Below are 17815 nucleotides of genomic sequence, written 5' to 3'. Positions count from 1 at the left end.
CAACTTAAAAATTATCTTATTTAGACTTTACAGAATAATTTTAATAAAAAAATGTTGTAATCAATAAATTAGATCGTTGCCAAATTACGGGCTAGAAATTTCGAACAGAATAGTGCGAACGGCTAAAATGCCAGAAATATGCCTAGAACGAATCAAGACATTTTTGTCTACGTAGATTCTGAATATCTGCGAATTTAAATTAGTTCAAATGTACAATTAACCAGAATTTGGTTTTACAATGTACATAGTAAATAAGTTTTCCCATTCTACTAACATTTTTCGCCTTTGATAATGAAAGGCCTTTCCTAACCTAACCCAACCTAACGTTGAACGAGTAGATAGGGAAATACTTAATCCACATTTTTGTCGTTAATAGGTTCTTTAATGAGTGTCCTTTGCAATAGTTGAAGAAAATTTGAAAAAAATGTGTGACGTCGATTTCAAAATGAACGATTCGCGTCAGCGCTGGACCATAAATTTTATGAGCGCGTCAGCGCTAAAACGTAATTTTTTTTGACGTAATTAGAAATACTTACTTTACAATTTTTGTCAATTGTTCTCTTATTAGGTAATAGTTGAATAATTTCTCTCTATTTTTAGGTCTTCGGTTGAGAAACGTGAAATGTGTGCGGAAACGCGTGTTTAAAATTTTTTATCAACTTAAATTCTCAATTTCTGGTAGTAAAATTATGTAGTTTCTTCTAATCTCATTATATCGCTACCTTGGAAGAAAACTGGCTCAACTCGAAAAGTGATTAATGTTAGAAAGCTCACTTCAATTTTTTTTTGTTAATTAAGATTTCAAATAACTCCTAAACAAAAAGGAGCTGCAAACAACTGTTACTGTTTAGGATAACTAATGTTAAAGGCTAAGTTTTCATAGAAGCACTTTCGGTTTAATTACAAAAGTAGTTAGGAAACGGTCGAGTTGTGACAGTATTGTCGAAAAATGAATAAGTATCTTCCAACTTAAGAAAGTGACTATAACAGGAGAAAAAAGTTCCAGACAATTGAACAAAGCTTTTTAATTGACATTAAAAAAATATTTGATGACAACTGCACAGACAAGCTGGATGCGGATGAGCTGGAGGGCCCAGAAATTATCATGTCAGAACTTAAAAATGCACTACGTCTGACCAAAAATTGGAAAGCTACTGGTCTAGATGATCTCCACATAGAATTGGTAAAACTTCTTCATAATGAACATCTTACATTACTGTTCAAAATCTTAAACACAATATACGAGACAGGAAATCTTCCCGAAGAATGGCTTGTTTCGACTTTTATCACCCTACCCAAGAAGTCAAATGCAAAACGTTGTAATGAATACCGCCTTATAAGTCTCATATGTTACGTGTTAAAGGCATTTTTGAGGATCATCACACCCGTATATGGAGAAGATTGGATGCTAACATCGGCGAAACTCGGTTTGGATTTAGTAATGGCTTCGGGACACGTGAGGCCCTTTTTGCAGTGCGATAACCGTCTCTCGGAAAAAATCAAAATTATGAAAGGTGTAAGACAGGGTTGCGTTCTTTCCCCGCTCCTGTTTAATATATATTCAGTCAATTTTGCCAGGAGGCTCTGGAAGACATTGAAATTGGAATTAAAATTAATGGGGAAATCTAAAACAATATTAAAATGAGCTACAGTAAAACGAAATTCATGGTGATATCGAAAACTAGTATTAATAATGTGTCGCAGTCAATTAATAACCAACCTATAGAGAGAGTTCACCGTTTTAAGTATTTAGGAATCTGGCTGAATGACGAATGGGATCCAGATGAGGAAATTACGACAAGGATAGAGATAGCCAGGAGCAAGTTTTTTAAATTAAAGTCGCTTCTTACAAATAATGACCTTAACCTGAGAACACGCTGGAAAATAACACAATGCTATGTTTTGACTACCCTACTTTATGGTGTTAAGAGCTGGACTTTGAAGGTCTCCAGGATGCGTAAGATGGAAGCTTTTGAAATGTGGCTCTTTACACGGATCCTTAAAATACCATGGACGGATCGGGTGACCAACGACGAGGTGCTAAGACGAATAAACAGAGAACGAAAACTATTAACACTTGTAAATAGAAGGAAAGGTTCCTACTTTGCCCACATTTTTAGAAATCAAAAATATGCCTTGTTACAGCTGATCATGGAAGGGTACAAAAAGATTTATATGGTTGAAAAACCTTCGAGATTGGTTCCATGTACGTGATGCCATATATATAATAAGCATGACTGAAGCAGGCACTGGAAGAAGAAGCTTTATTGTAAAATCTTAAAACATGTTAAGCAAAACTTTAAAACATCTTGTTATAAGGAAAAAGAACAACTGCAAACTATTTGGATGGTATCTATTGAAACTAATTTACAAATTATTGAAAAATTTGAAGTAGTATCCTTAATAATTGTTGACGATCTTAATTGTTAAATGACATAAGTATAAAGTTATGTTACCGCCATAAAAAAAATTTAAAAGTCAAGATGATTGATATAATAAATGCCTTTTTTTGCTACCTTGACGTGTGCCTTTGTCAAAAATCAATGATTTTTTATTACCGTTCAATTGTAGCTATTACGATTAACTAAATTTTCATAATGAAAAGAACACTAGTAGGGGTAGAATAAAAAAAGAAATGTTTGATAGATTATCTGGTAAAAATTTGAAACCAATCGGTGGGTTCTCGTTTTGGGAACTCCAGCCAAAAAGAGTATTTGTTCTTATAGATACAACGGCATAAACACTTTTTTAATATTAGTGAGTGATGTACTCATCGCGCTGTAGAAGTCTTCAGAAGAAAAAAATGGTATGGATTTACTAAACTCAGCTGGACTTTCGTAAATCACTATGATCATTTTTCCTTATGCCCAAGAAATACAGGTTTTGACCAAGTATACATATCAACCTAAAGTTCTTCTAGGTCGATTCAGAAAGATGGACTAAAAAGAAGGCTGGATTTCCGAAAATAGGATCTCACCGATTGGCTTCTATTTTTTACCAGATACTTCATCACACACTAGATGATTTACCTAAGAAAATTTTTGGTGTCTCGCAAAGAAAAGGGATGAAAAAACACCTCTCCTAACCTAACCTAACGTAACTACGTTTTTTCAGCTACTGATATTTCGTGTTTATATTTAAATTTTTTAATGTTTCTAAATGTTCTTGATTTTAGGTCTCGATTATTTTAAAATTAGTTTTTTTTAATAATTTTTGAAAGATTAATAAAAAATTGAAATTTCGACTTGAATATTTTGATAAACACCGAAGTCGAAACGTTAATTTTTGATTAATCTTTCAAAAATTATTCAAAGAAATTAATTTTAAAGCAAACGAGACTTAAAATCAAGAACATTTAAATAATTGAAGAAATTTGTATTTTTTTATACAAAAAGTTCCGTAAATTTACACAGCTAAAAAATTGCAAAAATCTGTAATATTTGTATGCCATTTCAATGAACAACTTCACCAAACTTTCCAAGTACACCTAAAACTAGTTATTAAATCATCCAATTTGAAAAATAGTTTATTTTATATATTTAATTACTTTTGGAAAATTATGTATAGCACAAAAAATATTTAATATTCATATAGCTTCGCGAACATGTTTTGAAAAATTGTTGGCTTAATTGAATGAATTACCCTGTAGATATTTTTTGTTGTATATAAGTTGGGTTATTTTATAGACATACTGTATAAGTTCCTTCATTAATCAAGTATTTATCTTATCGATATAAAGTAATGAATGTCAATTGCTCAATAAAAACGATAATTAGTTGTATCTATAGTTAACGTAATAAATAAATAATAAAACTGTGGTTACGTTCTCACATTAAACTGAAATTTAGCCAAAAATCAAAATAAGAAAATAACATACCGAGTGGAAACAACTTTTTTGTTCCGTTCCATAATTATTCAAACACTACAATTCACGCTCACACTTTTAGAAAACACAAACACAACACTTGCACATTGTCTACATCACTTGAACACGTTACTCGATATTATTGTATTATATTTTCATTATACACAAATTGTTTATACCTGTAATTGTTTTTTGTAAACAAAAGTCTAGTTTTTTTATTGTTTACGACACGGCCGCCCGATGTTTCGCTATGTGACAAGTTCGAAAAAAACCATTCACTCCACAACCATGCGATATTGATAAGAGAGAAAAAAGAAGGGAATTAAATACAAGGTACAACGAATATAATTCAATTGCTATTGGTTTTAAAATGCGGAGAAACCAACTAATGAGACGATTCACTTATTTACCGACGGAGTGAGACATATTCGTATACTGTGAATTGGTATAGATAGTGAAATTTTAAATTGGCAAGATTTCGAGTCGCCAGCGGCGTCTCGGAATTTATAAAGCGAGAAATAATCATATTTTAATAATTATCGTAGCTTGCATAAACATTTTGGAAATTGGTTCTAGTTGCTTTTAAAGATTTTTCAATTTTATTTTAACCAGCTAGGTTATGAAAGTTTTCGTAGTGGGATTGTGGCAAAATTAAACACCGAACTGTTCTAACTCTAATATATTTCCGAGCTTTCAAATACTTATGTATTGATCGTCTGATACATTAATAAAGACTGAAAGAAGACGAAACGTCAAATTTTCATCTGTCTCTAAAAAATTATTAGAGACATAAATTTTAAATCAGAAGAGACCTAAAATTAAGAAGACTTTGAAGTATATCAATAGTTCTAAGAAATAAGAAATTAAAGAAATTTATGAAAATTTGTATGAAAGTTTAACAATTTAGTGTTTTAAATTTCATTGTTTCTTTAAAAAAAAAATTAAATTCATCGATTGCAAAAGCAATGGTTGTTGTTATAGAAACCGTTGTTAATTTTCATTGGTTAGATTGTGAATGGCGTTACATTTTTATAGTTTAGATTAGGTTGTTGTTAATGATGTTGAATATTGATTGATTAGTTGATAAATGACATTAAATTTTAATAGGTTGTATCGTTTTCATTCTCACAATTTTCACAAGAAATACAAAAAAATATTTTATCCAAGATCCTAGGTTTACTCAGACCAAGAGGACACCCCCGAAACGGTAAATCCGCAAATGCAAATGCCGAGTAATACATCGGGAACTACTTTAAAGAAGTCGAGGGACCACTCGGATTAGATTTTTATTCTCGGAAAAGGTTCGAAAGGGTTTCCCCGAGTCAGCGAAAACACACACATACATTAAGATGTTCAGAACAAGAAGACAAGAGTGTAGAGCCAACAAGTTAACTCTTAACAAAAAGATAAGATAAATCAAAATCTCTCCCATAGAACTAAGGGGAGAGGAAGGTGTCTGTGAAGCAAATGAGGATGAGGACCTGTCGAAATAACAGGGGATTGGTGGAATGTCCTTATTCGCACCCACCCGTGGATTTATCTTATATGGCCGAGTTTTCTTACGTGCCCGGGTGTGCGTACTTTCAATTTTATGGTTAGGTCGTTATAAGTGAATTAGAGTTTCATGGGTTAGGTAAAATTAATTGGTTGTCAATGGCGTTTAATTTCTTTTGCAGCATTTGTTTTCCCAAAATGTAAAGGATATGCGTAGATAACAAATAAGGTTATTCAAATCATTTTTCTTATTAATACATTGATCATTTTGGTTAATATACGAGTATGTCTATTTTTAGACACAACACAATATTGCACGTCTTTATTTTATATTTATTGTAGCAATAAATTCCAATTACCAATCACTACAGTTTTTTCATGGTTTCCTCGCTATTGTGTAGGATTATTTCTGATGTGTTTATACAGAAAATCTTCATCACACACCCAAGTAGCTTACAACTAGATCATAGAGTGAATATAAACGACGATTATAAAGATGATACAAATTAACCATAACCACTTGTATTTGTACGAAATATTAAACACTGCTTATTAAAAAGTCCCTTCTCCTCTTATATTTGAAACAATTATACAATGTCACTATTTGGAAACCTCAAACTTCCTTCGTTAGATGAAGATTTAGGTGAAAAATTTCGAGACAAGTCTAAATGAAAATGTGAAAATTTGTATAGCGAACAATAAAAGATATGATGATTTCCTGAGTATGCTGTGATGACTTGAATAATAAATCGTAGTTTTTGATACCTAGTTATACATAAAAGACTGAGTCTATCTCACTTTTCTTGACAATGAGTCAATCCTTGTTGAATAACTTTTATGAAAAACTTTTTCAAAATAATTAGGTTGACTGGTATAAATTTCCTCAAAGATACCTAATTTTGAATTCTATTATTAGGCCGATTGGTGAATACTTTCGGTTTTTTCAAGCACAAGGAGTTCGAGTGGTTCTTGTCGTGTGGCGATGCTTGTGGATATTAATCTTGAACTTTTGTAGGTTGTAATGTTCGGTAATGACGTACCTTGGTAGCTGATTCCTCAAGCTGGTCATTCGATCGGCTTCATTTCCCAAATATGATCAATTGAGAATATTCCATTAGAATAATTACAGAAATTCGCACCATGACAAGTATTTCTGGTACCATATATCTTCATTTGGCAAATTTGGGTCATTATCGTTTGAAAATAGATGGACTAATTTTGTTTTTATTAGTTGTCCCAATATTTCTGAATATTTTATACCAGTAAGATTATTTATAGTGTATAGAAAAATGACCTGAATCATTATGTTGCTAATAATTCCTACCCAGTCGTTAACCTATTACGGAAAATGAGGAATTTTTTGATGGAAACTTTTATTTTCATTTAGTTATTTGTGTGCTGGTTTTGGAGATATTTACAAGTTCTTACTTACAAATTGTAACCAATTTTCTGACAACAAAGCATTCTCTCTATCATACCTCTTAAAATACTGTGTATAATGTAAAAAAATCAGCATAACGATTTCCTACCGTGTTTGGTTAGGAATTCATAGTTGGATGTTAAAAAATTCCTGTTTTAGTCTTCTTCTAGTGATCATTGTTTATTTAGTGAGAAATTTCATCCAACTGGTGACTAAGATACAAACTTCATAATTTTCAAAGTTCGCCCATTATCAGCAGTCAAACATAACTCTCGATACTTTGTGTCAGTAAACCTTGATTAAAGCAGACACGAAATGTTAGACTGAGAATAAATGTTACGAGTTAGGAATTACAGGCAGACAACCATTGATTAAAGTTCCATCCAATAATTCTTCTACTTGAATAAATCTTGAATCACGGAAAACCAAAACTTTCAATCGAATTAGATTTTGAACGTTAATTTAATATTTGGATGTTATAGTGAAACTATCTAAACAAAATGTGATCTGGCCAACTTTGATTTCATAACTTAAAATGACTGGAAATTAAAAGATAAGGAATAACGGAATACCGCTCTAGTGGTGAAAGGTTTTAATCCACTTAAGCTATATTTTGAGTAAACCGCATTTCAAAATTTTGTTTATCTACGGCAACGAATTGAAAACTCATATGATAACTTTTTTATTTATATTTACTATTACCTGTAATTGTAATAATTTTGTAGTCTCATAGTCATGTCAAGGAAAGTATACATGAAGTCATATGGCGATGTTTTGAATTGGTATAACACTAATAAAATCAAAAATTACACGGAAAATATTCTAATTGTATATTTCTCGGAAAAGTCAAGCCGATGTCAATGGAAATCATCAAATTTATGATCCAAAGTTGGAAATTATCATGAATTTAAATATGAATTCTGTATTCAAGAGTACTAGATAAAATATTGTATGATACTCGTGCGTGAAGTACTTTTGTGCAATTGTTCGTGCCTTTCTTTTTCGCAAATCGTACGCAAAAATATCACTTCACGCACTTGTATCATAAATAAATATTTTAGTAGAATACGATTTTTATTTTGTTATGAAAATAATTATTCAAATTTTGGGGGTTTCAACTTAATTACAATAATTTTTAATATTTTATCGAATCGAAAAAAAAATGAAACCCTTTTTATAATAAGAATCGTCAAGCTCCTCAAAATAGCTATTAACTGCCAACATTATCTCTTTATTGTTGGAAAATCTTCGACCACCGAGCTATTTTTTCAAGACTGGGAATAGAAAATAATCCGAGAGGTGTAAATCTGGCGAATAGGGTGTATAAGGTAGCAATTCAAACTTCTATTCATTCAATTTTTGCCATTGCAACAACGGATATGTGAGCTGGTGCTTTATCTTGATGCAACACTTTATTTTCAGCCAAATGCGGCCGTTTCTGCAAGATTTCTTCCCTCAAACGATGCAATAAGTTCGAATAATACTCGCCGTTGATAATTTTTCCTTTTTTAAGGTAGTCAATGGAAATTATCCCACGCGCATCCAAAAAAACCGACGTCATGACTTTGCCTGCAGATGGAACGGTCTTTACCTTCTCTGGAGCCGGTTCTTCCTCTTCAGTCCTTTGTTTTATTGATCTTTTGTTTCGGTGTGAAGTGATGAACCCACATTTCATCCGTGACTATGAAACGGCTCAAAAGTTCGGCTTTATTTCTATGGAACATTGCCAAACATTTTAGCATCTTCACAACGATATTGATGGCTGACAAACAAATACTAAACAACGTGGCATCTTCAAACTTGAAACATTTCTTGTATGAATAGTGTACTTTCTAATACAATGGTAGTTTTAAGCTACTATCGGCATCTCTAGGCCAGGCCACGTATTTTTGAAACCATCCTCGGAGGTAATGTACTATTTTAGTTTCATATTACAGTGCAGGATATTTTAAGGCACTATTTCTGTTATTCGAATGTACAAATAAAGAGAGTGAGTTTTTAAATGGACTACCTGAAAGCTCATGTACTTCAATAAATCATAAAACATCATACATTAATAAAGATCTGTTTTTGTAATGCTTGAAAATATATTTTCTAACGAGGCTGCACTGCATATATATCATTACATTAGTTCTCGAGGATTATGAGCACCTAAACTCTTAACATCAACCACTGAAGCTGATAGTTCACAATTCTCAAATTAAGCTGTTTTCAAAGTTGTACAAACGTATCCACATCTTCCATATGTTCAGAGGATTTAGATCAGAAGCAGAAGAAACCCCATTCAAATTCATAAAAGAAGCTAATCCTTATCCCCTCGTTCCTAATCGAATTTGTAAAATAAAACAACATTATCTGCATATGAAGTTCCCCGTCATTTATGAACAATAAAGTTACACATGTGATTCTTGACTATTATTCCTTAATATTCTGTCTCGAATAATTCAGAGGTTTCTGAATTATATGCCATCAAAAAAATAGTAGCGCTAATTTAACTATGAGTTTTTAATTGTAATTATTTGGGCTACGACCCAGTACCTCCAGTCGAAGAGCTGTTTGGCAATAAGAATAACTACCACAACATTTAGTGAACATATTATTGATAATGAAAATAATTCACCAATTATAAATACACTATAAACTGTCGTAGTTTTATGTCTAAGAGCTAGCTTTGTAAAGAATTTACTTACCGATTCCAAATAAAGATTAGATTGGATTGATTCTGGACTATTTTCTGATGTAATATCTGTTTCACTGACGGAATCTTCTTTTCCTGAAAGAATGAATTTTATGAATACAATTTATAATACCGAGAAAGTTCAACAACCAACATAATTTTCGTGATTCTCAAACAAAAGAATGATCTAAATCAAGCACATAAAACAAGTTAATTACAAAAATAATTCCTTCCTTAATTCCTTTATATTACATCAAGTGCCTTCTATTAAAGAAAACTGTACCAATGGTCCTGTTAAAATGTAGATTGCAATTTGAAGCAAATAATTTGATGAATTATAATGAATATAGCATGGGATAAAACCGTTCATATGATAAAACCGTTCACATCGACCTCTAAAAAAAACGACAAACAAAAAATCGGCATGGAAAATTACTGAGCCTGATATTCATGTCGAAATTTATCAAAGACATAAAAGTGTATTAGACGTTCGCAAGTCGCAAAGATGGTTCTCCAATTTCAGATCTATTAATTTTTATCTCTCTGTAGAAGTAATCTGTGATGAGACTTGAATACGTGGATACGGAATTTAGTATTCAGCATTCCGTTTCATTCAATCTTGCGATGCTCGTCACTCACAGTTAAAAAATTTTTTAATGACTTCCAAACAGCTTTTTCATTGAGAGATGTTTTATAAGTTTAAAAATCGGTGGGTTATCAACTATTTTCTCTTGCAGTTTTAGTCAAACTGATTAGAGATTAGAACGTTTTATATTTCGTTGAATACGACTGTATAATTGATATTACGAGGTCTGGCTATTAAATAACGAGACTGGTTATGAAAAAGGGTTTTATTATAAAAATTATTCTACATTCGAATTCTCCCCTTCCATATACTCCCCTCCCCTTGTCACACACGTTTCCATACGTTTTTTCCATTGACAGCAGCAGTGATGGAAGTCTTCTTTGGCGAGGGTCTTTAGAAGCTCTGGTTTACCGCTTTCATCGACTCAAATCGGGTCCCTTTCAAAGAAAATCTTTTTCGAACCTTTCAAGGAAAAAGTAGACCCGTTGACGCAAGAGCTTTTGGTCAGGAGTCAGACTTTTTGGTACCAACTGTTTCCGGAGTTGAAACAGTCACAGGGCGACCTGGGCGTTGGTCATTATCGGCACTTACTAAAGCCTTACACCACTCAAAAACATGCGCACGAGATAGAGAATTGTCCCCATAGGCCTCTTGTAACAATTTATAGCACTCAGTCGGAGTTTCTCTCAAATGAACAGGAAATTTGAGATGAGATTGTGACGGAAACGTGTTTTGGGTCGTGCATAGACAAGATATCTAGAAACCCAACGCACTACTCGTTTTATACCCCTCTAGGCGCGCAGTCTCGTCATTTAATAGCCAGACCTTTGTATAATGTTTTAGTTGTTCAATAAATATTTTAATTAGTCCGTTCGACAAAATACGTTCGAGGTGCAGATTAAACATTGTCCCGTTTGTGCCCATAAAATTAATAGTTAACGGACTTGTATAACCTTTGTTGGAAAACAGAGTAAAACGAAACAAATCAGTGTAATAATGCTACAAAAGCAGAATAGCGAAGTAGATATGGCAAGGGATGTTGTCACGCGGGGATGTAATTAAATGGGAAACTGCCGTGTTAGTGTGGCGTAAAATCTTACGACGTTCTGTTGCCAGAATTTTCTCATTTACAAGTAAAATTAAAGATGTAATAACTATTTTGACATAACTTTCACAAACATTGAGAATTGATACAATTCCCAGTAATTTTTAAAATAATGATACGAGAGTTAGTCGGAGGCTAAATCCGAGCTTTCTTTCCATGTGTGTCGGTCGTCTACGATCAAAATAAGTGGCACCTTCGGATTGACAAGATATAATTTTAAAAAATAATGGGGATAAAATAACGGGTCTTCTGTAAGCATTTTATAAGGTCTCGTCTAAAAGAGGAGCTTACCTGATAAAAAAATGAGGTTTGTACATAGAACTGCAGTTTAAAAGCTGTGTGATACATGATGAAAATCTTAAACTGTCCATACCAGTCATCCATTCAGTGAAAATAGAAGAAATTTACGAAAATTTGCGCCTCCTTCTATTTAAAACAAACTATAACTGCTACAACTGGCATATTGGCAGATATGCGGGGTGTTAAAAAGTTACCGCCATTTCAAAGGTACTTCAGAAATGGTTCACAGAATTCACTGTATTTTGTTTGTAAGAAAATCGTGCAGTGTAGCTTCATGTTAGAACAATTTGACCGGGAAATTCGGAATTGCAACCAGGGTTTTAAAATGTTTAGGTATATGCCTATGTAAAATAAGAATTTCTTTTTGTCCCCCCTTTTCATTAAACTTGGACCAATGATAAACTTTGTGAAGTCTCTGAATTTAGAGGATAAAGGATTTAAATACTTAATCTTAGGGTCTCGGTACGAGAGAGGCACTAGTTGCAACCCAAGTACTGCTACGACCAAAAGAAAGTTGTAGTTAGGTTTAAAGCTTTCGACAGAGTATAACATCATAATCAAATACTGAGGCGGCTTGACATAGACCAGAAAGATATACTCTGTATTGAAAACTTGTGTTGAAACCAATCATCAACTGTAGTTAGAGTTGATAAATTTTAAAATCCTTAGAAACGTCAGGCAGGGATATGATCTCTCCACACTCATGTTTAACCTTTATTCGGAATATATATTTCAGGAAGCCCACGAGGACCAAAAAACCTAGCTCAAAATAATCACTAGAATATTTGATTTTATTAGTATTTATCATCATATTAAGAAATTGAACTTGATAAAATCGAAAATTGGTTCATTACATTTATTGCTTCTAACGCGGAAAAAGGTTTTCTAGGTTAGCTGATGTTCACATAAACATGATAATAAATTATTGGTTATTGCTATTGTTAATAATTACTTTTGCTTATATCTGTAGGTTCAGCTGAAACAAAAAAATCAGTTATGCGAGGAACAATCAATATTTCATAAATACATAAATAAAAGTGATGTTTATTCCCTATAAAATTCGGCAAAAATCTAACAAACCATCAGTCGATGTGGACTCGATGAATGTCATCATCTCTACTGTTTACCAATGAAAACATCGAATCGTAAACATAAATGCATTTCTATTGACTGAAGCTGTCGGAAGGCGTATGTATACAATAGATAAAACATGATTTGACAGTCACGAGATGGTTTCGTGCCTAATGCTTTATTAATATTTGCTAAAAAAATTAAAAACTTTGCAGCTGATTATCATGATGATGCAGAATTATTTGAAAAGTGATTAAAGGAACAGCTTTTACCTAACATTCCTATCAGCGAACGTAAAAAAGGCCCATTAAACAAAGAATTGCTTACTGTTATTAAAGATCTAAAATTAGAAAAAATGTATTATATTGACAAGCTGTGAAAAGAACAGGATCATATTTTCCTTAGACTACCTCCTTACTATTGCATTTAATAACCCAAGGGAAACCTAAAATCAGAATTATGAAAATGTAATCAGTCCTCAGAGGTGCCTAAAGAGGTTGTAGAACTCGTGAAGAAAGTTCTAGCAGCAGACCGCCAAGAGCTTTGGAAAAACTGTCTTGAACATGTTATCAAAGAAGAAGATGAGTATGTGGTATCACCCTCTTTACAACCAAACATACTTCAATCAAATGATGACTCTAGTTCAGATGATTATTTATAAAGATACTTTGGAATTGAAATGTTTTCTTTTGTTCTGTTTTATTTGCAAAACGTTTATTTTCCTTTATGGTTTTTGCTTTGAATTTCGTTTTCCAGGTTACAAAAAGGGCTCAGTTCACGTCTAGTATCCTATTTAATCCAAATGCCCTTACAGACAGGTACATTTTACTCGTCTATTCACGTTTTATAATCTAATATTCAGTTGTAGCAAGTTAACGATGATTTTTTTCTAAGCTCCAAGTAGGACCACAATCTCTCTAAATAACGGAGTATACTGCCGTCCAATTTAAATAATTCGATTGCCTTTTAACGAATACTTTCTCGCATAAGTTATACATATTTTTAAAAGTATTTATAAAAATGATAAATCTATCTACGTCTATGGTAGATCAAACAAAATTGTCGGTAATGGATTTGAACCAGTTTTTATAATTTGCAATTGATATTGGATCAACTAAAATTCTATATCTATTTTTTTAAAATAGAAGTGAGACCGCCTAAATTTATTAAAGCCAGTAGTCTCCGACAATAGGGTGAGCGATTCTAGTAAAACGACAACACAACGACGTACTTAGGATATGGATTTTATCTTCATCGTATAAATTCATCACGTAGGGTAGTTACCAATGCAGTGGGATAAGGAGAAAATGCTTTTGAAAACAATCATAGCAGTTCGCGATATTACGAAAATGGAGGTAAGTAGTCTGCTCGAAATTATCCCACGTTCTCAATTTAACTGTCTACATGGAAAACTCGAAACGCTCGAAATGTTTTAATAACGTGGATATATCATATTTAGATTTCCGTATTATTTTTCACACGACTGAAACGAAAAATTATTACCACGCTGTTTTTACTCCGCGAATTTTTTTGCTGATCCCGACAAACTTGTGATAGCTGGAAATTTGAGTAGGGGAATTTTTTGACACGTTTCTGGTGTCAGCAATTTAATACCGTAACTAAAATTTTCATTGTAAACGAGCGTTTTCTTGTGTAAAACTAAAATTAACGAAAGATTGACAGAAGATGGGCAGTTGAATGGTCACTGACACATTGTTAATGACATTGATAAACTTAATAACATTATGCTGCTAAATTGTTAGTGAAGGTTTGTGAATTGACGAAGAGACTTAATACTGCTAGGTTAAAAAAACGACATTTTCAAAGGCCTAAGTAGATCCCATGTTTGAAATATTTGTTTCTCGCAAATTAATATTAAGTAGAGGAACAATTAGAAAGATTCATTATTTTATGGTTAAAACATCGTTAATTTCATTGATAATAGCAAAAAAATTCATTACATCTTTCCAGATTAGAAAACTATTTTTTGTAAATTGTTCATCAAAAGTGAATAATTAATTTAAATTATTTTAAATTGGATCAATATGATTATGAAAATGAAATTGGAGTATTCCTCTCTTTAATACAAAATACTAAAAAAATTTGTAGTACTGTGGTTAGCAAATTTGATATCTTTAAATTTATGACAACAAATCTGGATCGTATAATAACATCAGTACGTCGTACGAGGGTTGCTACTTAACTTTTGAAATATGGCAATACGGATTTGAATATGTCATATCTGACATTGCCATATTTAAGTTTGACGTTTTTAATGGTTAACGTACTCAAAACGTGTTTGTCGTACGAGTGTTATTTGAGTTGTTTACGGATACTAGAAACAGTCGTCTTAGTCAAAAAAATGGAATTACATCGCAAACTAATTTGTGCGATGATTTTCGACGTGGATTAAATCAACAGCAGAGTGCCGATCAACTCGACTTTTATATTATATTTTATATAAAATATAAAACAGGAATCGGTCTTTTTGTATCTTTCCCAGCTATCAGCTTTTGTTATAGAATAAGGCATCCGTTATAATTTCAAAGAAATTTAGTTTAATGTAAAAAATATAAATAAGAAGGGTGATATAGGTTAAATTTCGAACTTATGCTGTAAAAATATAGTTAAGTTGATTTCAACATTTACTAGGATCATAGAATATGAATCTATTAAAATTATAAATTATCTACCAATTGATATGTTTTTGTTAGTTGTTGAAAATACGTTTATAACCCCAATTTTAATTAAAAAACACTTTGCTAATGATTCATTGATTTTGAGTATTCCTTAGATTTCTTCTGTGATCTATAATTTCAATTGATAATATTATGACAGTACCTCGTCTTGAAAAAGTAATAAATATGATCACCAGTGTACGAATACTTCACTTTGATCAGCAATACATCACGAAACTTTAATTTATCAATCAACTAAAACAGTAAGTAATGACGAACAACTGATAGAGTACACGTTTGTATCTACCAGGCTCTAAGCGGCACTAATAGAACGTGTTTACCAAAGATTTTTCCTGCTCGTTAACCAAAGTTGTTAACTAACGACAGGGAAGAACGGGCCCTAGTGATTACAAAAAAAATTCACGTAATTTGGAAATATTTAGGGATAGTATTCGTTATTAGGAAAATGATAATGCATGAAAAGCAAATATTTTCAACTTCGTACAAATTTTAGTTGTGATATTATAAAGAAATAATTATCGGCGTTATTGTCATATTCGAGAGAAAGTTCTAGAATAGACCGATCAACAATTCCTGAAGGGTCTTAACTATTTTTTTTTCTCAAATTGGCTTGTTTCTTTTTTGTAGTATGTTCTCAACATATTTTGACAGTATTTTCTTCACTTTGCTCCGTTGTTTGCTTGTTTATGATTGAATCTGCCTCAATTTTGAATTTTGGCGTAGCAAAAGATCCTAACTCATCCCCAAACTCAAAACGCTTATTCAAAATAGATACAAGTACATTTTGTTTGTAATATTCAATTTTGATAAGTTAAAATAATGGATTGAAGCAAGCAATATAATTTTCACATAAAAATGTATATTTGTGGCCTCAATATGATAGTAGCTAACAGTTAAAAGTCAACGTATACAAGAGTTAAGTTTTGAATTTTGAAGGGGAAAAATAAAAACAAATATTTATAACTAGATACGGCTTTATTGTTTTCCAAAATATTCTCCATTAAAATCAATACACTTTTGTATGTGTTTCAACCAATTGTCGAAGCGTTTTTTCCATCAAAACATGTGATTGTAACGCATTAACCGCTTCTTCAAGTGAAGAAAAAATTAACCGGTAAAAATTATTTGTTCTAGAAATTCAGAACCAGGAGACGAAAAAATTTGAAAATTGATGTGTTTACTAGCTTATTGTCTCCGGTATAACTTTTTCCGTATTATTAAATATTATGTGAAATATAACTCACAAAATCCGATCCTGTTCCCACAGACATAAAGTGTGGATAAGGACGAAAATTTCGATCCTTATCCCTCACAATAACAAACTCTGCTTTGTATCGTGGCCCTTATCTAGAACGATAATTAATGCCAAGCGTTTGTCGAGTTTTACAGTAGTGAATAAAGTCCAGATTATTTAGTAGGTCTCTACCTTTGTAAAAGTGGATCTAAACGTGAAACTTTGATGAAACAGTAGCGAACCGTTTATTCAAATCGAAGCATTATTTTTTTCATAGTTCGGATATTTAATTCACATAAAAATTCTATTCAGAAATGTCAGTCAGATATACATATAAATACAGGGTGTTCCGGGACTTAATGCGAAATCAGAACTTATACTTGAGTATTTTCTCTAAATTATACATTCGAACATTATGCATTTCCAATGGATAATTACGTATGTCCATGTAGTTTTTTCGACGGAATAAATCATTCCACACACTACCTGAAGGCCAGCGGCGGTTCATGCCCATTGGTTAACAATCCGTAATTTTTACAGGGACAAACTGTACAATCTAAAGATAACAAAAATGAATTTTCTAATCAATTATTTAACAAAAAAGTACGCTTTACTTAACTCGATAAAATTAATGGTTTAGGAGATATGTAGATTTTTAGATCTTTGTACATACCAAGAAAACCGTTCGCCATTAAGGGACATTCTGAAAAAATTTTCATAAATTATAATTATTTATTGGAAATATTTAAAACACAATCAAACATTTCTAATTGAACTGTCGAACATAGTGTTACTTACATAATGAAAAAAATGAAATTTAGAAAATTTTAGTTGGCTAGCCTACAATTCATCAAATGAAAAAAACTAAATTTTTGGAGTTTATGAAGGATATTTCTTTGAACTTGAGAGAACATTCTAAGATTCTGCCTTATAGCAATACCGGTAAACACAAGAAACGGCAATTTAAGTATAATTTTTTTTAGTCAGCATGATTTTCACATCATCTATTCACTCCCGACTTTTTTGTCTCGGAACACCCTGTAGAGTAACCAACAAAAATTGAAATAGTGTATGAAGAGTCCGTAATCTGGAATAAATCTAATAGTTTAAGCTTTTTCCAAATTTTTCGATCTATAGATCAGTAATTTTTATCCACAATAATAACGTACACAGTTATTGTCAAATGAATTCTAGTTTGATAGCTATTTTTCTGACTAAACCCTTTGAGCAAAACCGGGACTCAAGGTCTGGGTCAAGGGACAAGTCATGTGACTGTGCAAATTGTAGATTTCTTTGAGAAATTCTTTAAGTTTTTTTGGCTCATAGATGATGGTCATATATCGAAATTTGCGAGTAGAATAAAA

General features: G+C 32.1%; 1 protein-coding gene across 2 annotated transcripts in view; it reads right to left on the bottom strand.

Annotated features, from left to right (window-relative positions):
• The window catches only part of LOC130452813 (pleckstrin homology domain-containing family G member 5), a 363306-nt gene extending 358988 nt beyond the window's left edge, over positions 1-4318 (bottom strand). The window contains exon 1 of one of the 2 annotated variants that reach the window (XM_056792270.1): positions 3878-4318. The gene's annotated coding sequence lies outside the window, so the exon portion shown is untranslated. The remainder of the gene's footprint in view (positions 1-3877) is intronic. The other variant, XM_056792271.1, reaches the window with a different exon arrangement.
• Positions 4319-17815: the final 13497 nt, after the last annotated feature.

The sequence above is a fragment of the Diorhabda sublineata genome, chromosome 2 (assembly GCF_026230105.1).
Source record: "Diorhabda sublineata isolate icDioSubl1.1 chromosome 2, icDioSubl1.1, whole genome shotgun sequence".
Classification (NCBI taxonomy): Eukaryota; Metazoa; Arthropoda; class Insecta; order Coleoptera; family Chrysomelidae; genus Diorhabda; species Diorhabda sublineata.
This window is presented reverse-complemented; position numbering and strand designations above follow the sequence as displayed.